Source organism: Euprymna scolopes, chromosome 32 (assembly GCF_053919585.1).
Source record: "Euprymna scolopes isolate OS-2025 chromosome 32, ASM5391958v1, whole genome shotgun sequence".
NCBI classification, from domain to species: Eukaryota; Metazoa; Mollusca; class Cephalopoda; order Sepiida; family Sepiolidae; genus Euprymna; species Euprymna scolopes.
The window spans coordinates 51,024,656-51,030,096 of record NC_136513.1 but is presented as its reverse complement, the minus strand read 5'-3'; the positions used below and the strand labels follow the sequence as shown (position 1 = coordinate 51,030,096).

The window sequence follows — 5,441 nt, the reverse complement described above, 5'->3', positions numbered from 1 at the left end:
GAAGAAAAAACTATTAGAGTAGAAAGCCTTCTGACACACAGAGACCTCAACAGTGAAGGGGTGTGATTTTGTTGCTAAGTGGTTTTACCGGGATATGTACGTCGAGGGGGGCACAAGTGGAATGAGTTCATCAGAGCACATTCCATAAAAATATTTGTAAAAGAGGCACAGTGATGCAACATTGAATTGGGATTTGACAAAGTGGGATATATTAGATTGGAGACTATATTTTGGAATCCATCCAATAGGGAGAGACTAGTCTGGAGATCATTTCCCGGCCAATCACGTAGGCCAAGCACACAATGGAATAGTAGACATTATTTTCGCCGACGTAGATATGTGCCTCGGTAGCGCAGTAGGCAGCGCGTCAGTCTCATAATCAAGTAGCGAGTTCGGGTAATCTGAAGGTCGTGAGTTCGATCCTCACCTGGGGCATTAACGTTTTGGTTCAAATTCATAAATATCATCCATTTACGACCCCATTCACCTACGGTCTGGAGATCTGGTTGGTGCTTTTGCTACTAGTCTTTCCCTGCCGGACAGGGTCCAATACGGTGTTAGATCTTATAGGTGTAAAACTATCAACCAAGCTTCAACCTCTTTCCCATCACTGCATTGCAACAAAATCCCACCTCTTCACTGTTGAGGTCACCCAATGCCGGAAAGTTTTCTACTGCAATGGTTTCTTACCTCGGATGTTTAAACTTTGGAATTCCCTCTTTGCTTCTTGCTTCCTTATTGCCGAAGTTTGTAATACGAACAGACATATCGCTGCTAAACTCTTCACATAGTCCCCTGTAGACAGGACCTCAAATGCTAGCCACTTGCGTCCAAGTGACAACATATCTTATTTTAAGCGAATAAGTGTAAAAAAAGAAAGAAAATGATCCCGGACAAAATGGCCGAGAAACAAACACGAGTCTTTTGATAGTTGTGTATTTGGAAGCAATTAGGTATTTGACAAAGAAAAAAAATGTATAATCAGGTCACATATTATCTAACGAAAACATCTAACGTATTTCGTCGACATTTCGCTGACAGTTTTTATTGGTAAAATACCGGCACATTAAAAAATCACACCTACGCATTACGCAAATCTTTTTGCCTTGTAGGTAGGTAGAGAGAGAGAGAGAGAGAGAGAGAGAGAGAGAGAGAGAGAGAGAGAGAGAGAGAGAGAGAATAAGATAGATATAGAGAAAGAGCAATAGAGAAAAAGAGAGGGTGAAGTGGAAAAACATAAAAGGGTGAGTAAGGGAAAGAACAAGAACGAAAAAGAAAGACACACACACACGCACCGCAAACCTGATAGGCCCTGAACTGGCATCTAAGCTTCAGCCTCTGTCCCATCGACGAAATGTTGCATCCCTCTGCCTTTTCTACAAGTATTTTAGTGGTGAATGCTCTGACGAACTGCAATCACTTGTGCCCCCACGACGCGAGCACCCTCGACAAACCCGACAGGCTACTAGATCCCACCCCCACACTGTAGAGATCCCTAGATGTAAAAGATCTTTTTACTCCAATAGTTTCTTCCCCAGAACCGCAAGACTCTGGAATTCCATTCCAGGTCCCTGCTTCCCCAACAGTACTGACGTGCAGAAGTTCAAGATTAACGTGAACCGACACCTTGCTGCCCAAATCCCTACATAGTACCCCAGTAGTTGTTTCCCCTGATAGTAGCCCCCTACACCAAAGTGGCAATTTGCCTTGTTTGGGGTGAAAATGTAAAAAAAAAAATAAAAAAATATATATATATATATACAGAGAGAGAGAGAGAGAGAGAAAGAGAGAGAGAGAGAGAGAGAGAGAGAGAGAGAGAGAGAGAGAATGTATGTGAAAGAAAAAGAGAAAGAGCAAAGGAAATGCAGAGTGAAAGAAAAGAAAGAGAGACAGCTAAAGAGATAGACTGATATAGACGGGGAGAGGGGGAAGTTATAAGACATAGAAAGAGGACGAATATATATATATATATATATATATATATATATATATATATATATATATATATATATATATTCGAACTCGGCAACACGAGACATCTCTGGCTCGATTAGCAAAGATCGTATAACCGCGCGAAATAACGTTGAATTTAAACATTTTAATTTTAAATGTTCTTTACGTCAGTCAGACAGAGATCTAATCGTTATACGATGATCTATGCATAAGAGCTAAATTGACCGACTTTAATTCAACTGAAACTGCTCAACGATAAGAAACGAGTTTCTTAAAGAGGCTGTCGTATATATATATATATATATATATATATATATATATATATATATATATATATATATATATATATATATATATATCGATATCTGGGACTATTTTCTTAAAAGAAAAAAATGCAAATATGAACGAATTCCGATCTAAAATATAAAATTTTCTTTAATTATTGTCCAACTTTTTTGATATAGCGTTTCTCATCCCCCCCCTTCACCTCGTAACGATGAGTCAGTCAGCTGATAAGGTTACGGGGTAGTGGCGCACTACCTGTCCCTTTTGGTTCTACCAAAATATACTACATAAAAAAGAACAAACTGTCTGTCTGTCTGTCTCTCTCGTGCGATGAAATGTTTCGTGTTTTTACCCTTTTTTTTGCTGTTTATTGATATATTTTCCGCTCGGTACTTTTAGATATTATTGTAACGCATAATTTTTTCTTGTTTAATCTCACCTTCTTTTTTCTCCGCCTCCCCCCCAGACGAATTTTGTAATAAAACTAATTTAAACTTTAATATTTGTGTTCACGTTTCGATGCTTCCACTGTGCTGTTCATTCGCCCATTTCATATTTTATGCGTTTTCCATTCTCTCTTGTTCGGCAAAATATTCCGAACACAGGGAGCCTTTTACTTTTCTATGTTTTCTTTTTTTTTTTTTGTGAAATAAGCGCCTTTACGTGGGACCACCGTGGGGCGTGAGCGTAACAATATATATATATATATATACATTCTGTATCTGTTTAATTAAATTAATTAATAAATCATAGACGCCTTTTAGTATTTACTAGACTTGAAACATTAAACGGCCCAACTTGTCTCCCTTTAACTGTTATAAATACCTACGGCGACCTTTATTCCCCATAATTTTTCAACTAATTGTTGGAAAATTAATAATGAGATGGATTATCTCCATTCGTAGCTAGGTTTTCCCAATTATCAATAATCACAATAGATTAGAACGAAAGAGAATAATAAAATATTAAATAATAAAAACTAGAATGGAATCCCTAACGATGAGCTTTCCCATCACTGCATTGCAACAAAAGCATGATGTATGAGGATTAAATAAATATAAGATAATGTCTTCTTTATTTCCCTATTTAATAAAATATTAACGTAAAACTGGTCTTAAATCTAATTAATAAGATAGTCCATATTTTGTAAACATTGAAACCAGCATTGGGTGAATAGGAAACTAAAAATAACCGTAACGTTTTAGCTAGGTTATTCTGTCCATATTATAAATATAAAAATAAAATTAAAAAAGAATTAATTATGTGAAATAAAGAAATATAGAAATCTAATTTAAGAATTCAATGAATAGTATTATTAAAAGATATTAAATGGCTACGGGGTTTTGTGGTAACTTCTTATGACAGGTTTTTAAATAAGGATACGAAAATTAGGTGATATATTAATATTTAAATAAGCTCTTGACAAGGATGCGTCCAGGATAAATGTTTTCGCATGCTTCTTTTCCTTTAAGGGAAATTTCTTTAAATAATGTTCTATTGTTAAAGTGTTTTTTTATTCAAGAAGTCTGAAGAAAGGCTGCTTATGTGAAAATTTTCAAACGCCATAATGCTTGAAATTGTCCAACTGGTCTTGAAATAATTGTAACTTACAATGAAATACATTTTTTGTTGCTACCAATTCCTGTTTTGAAGTCTTGATTTTGTTAATACAGTATATTAATGCTCAATTAATATGATAATTTTGTAGCTTACATTTTAAGTCATTTCTTTTTGGCTTAAAATTCATTGGTATATAAAAATTTACTGAATTTTACGAACCCAGTGAAATTCAGTATATTACAAACAAGTCTCTCTCTCTCTCTCTCTCTCTCTCTCTCTCTCTCTCTCTCTCTCTCTATATATATATATATATATATATATATATATATATATATATATATATACATATATATTTATAATTTGAGGTTACTATTTTTCATAGGTAAGGTAACCCGTGAAATATAACGTGGTTAATACAAGAGTGCTCAATACGGAGGTAGAGCAAGTTACGTTTTCAATTCGTCAACAATATGAAATTAACCATATTAGCATTAAAAAAAAGTTATTAAACAGTTAGTAACAGTTTATAGGGATTCAAAGAGATTTAAAAAAGCGGGAAAAAGGGAGAAAAAGGATATGATAAAAATCCAATGAATAAGAAGGTAAAATCCAGAACAGGATAAATCCAAAATCCACTGGTAATAAAGAGAAAGGTAGTTTGCTTGAAGCATTACTGGTAAACAAATATGTACGAGTATAAACAATGTAGGAAACCGGGCGTTCAAGTGATGTGACCTACGAATCAAAACAAACAATATATATATATATATATATATATATATATATATATATATTGAGTATAAAGATTAATAATTGTAAATTATGAACAAAATCAAATTGAGTGTACGATCGTTTAGGAAACGATATTCGTTTTATAAAAATTGACAATAAAAATTGACAATAAAAATTGACAATAATTGATAAAAACTTTGTTTTCGAATATAATCTCCTCATCAGCACAAAAGAGGGGGGGGGAGAATCTTAAGACACCAAAATAAAACCAGCATTTTTGCAGTAAGTAAGGTGGATAGTCCTGAAAATATTTAAAACATAAGAGAAAAATGTTGCAAATTTTATGTTGATGATAAAAACTAAAAATTAGGAGAAATAGAAAAAAAGAAATTTTTTTATTAAGTTTCATTAGAAAATTTGTTTTAAAGCGTGTCAGTACATATGTGAGCCTGTTGTTGCATTTTGGCCACCGGAATCCTTGCTTGAACCAATGTATGAAAACTCTATCCAGATTTCGCTGTCTTTCATCAGCTGCCTCAGATCTTCAGGATCACAGTTGGCGTCATGTGAAATTTTCTGAATGCATGTGGATATAGGTTGTCCTATGCTCATGGACGTGTGTCGTGGAGTTCATAGTAATATATTTCTCACCAGCTCTTGCTTACTCCTTTGACTGGCAAATCGTAGACATCGCTCCCTGATGGTAGTAGATATGACAGGTAGGCTACTTTGGTAGATGATCTTGCCAAGATATATATTTAACACTGTTCGTAGCACACAGGTGTACATGTCGTCTCGCTTTTTTCCCCAACATATATATATATATATATATATATATATATATATATATATATATATATATATATGATTGTTGAGCTGGATTAAATCCGACGATATGAAATAAAATGGAG

General features: G+C 34.3%; 1 non-coding gene across 1 annotated transcript; it reads left to right on the top strand.

Annotated features, from left to right (window-relative positions):
• The first annotated feature begins 341 nt into the window (after positions 1-341).
• On the top strand, positions 342-435 carry Trnam-cau (transfer RNA methionine (anticodon CAU)). Its single transcript has 2 exons — positions 342-378; positions 400-435. It is a non-coding gene; the product is annotated as a tRNA-Met (tRNA).
• The last annotated feature ends 5,006 nt before the right edge of the window (positions 436-5,441 follow it).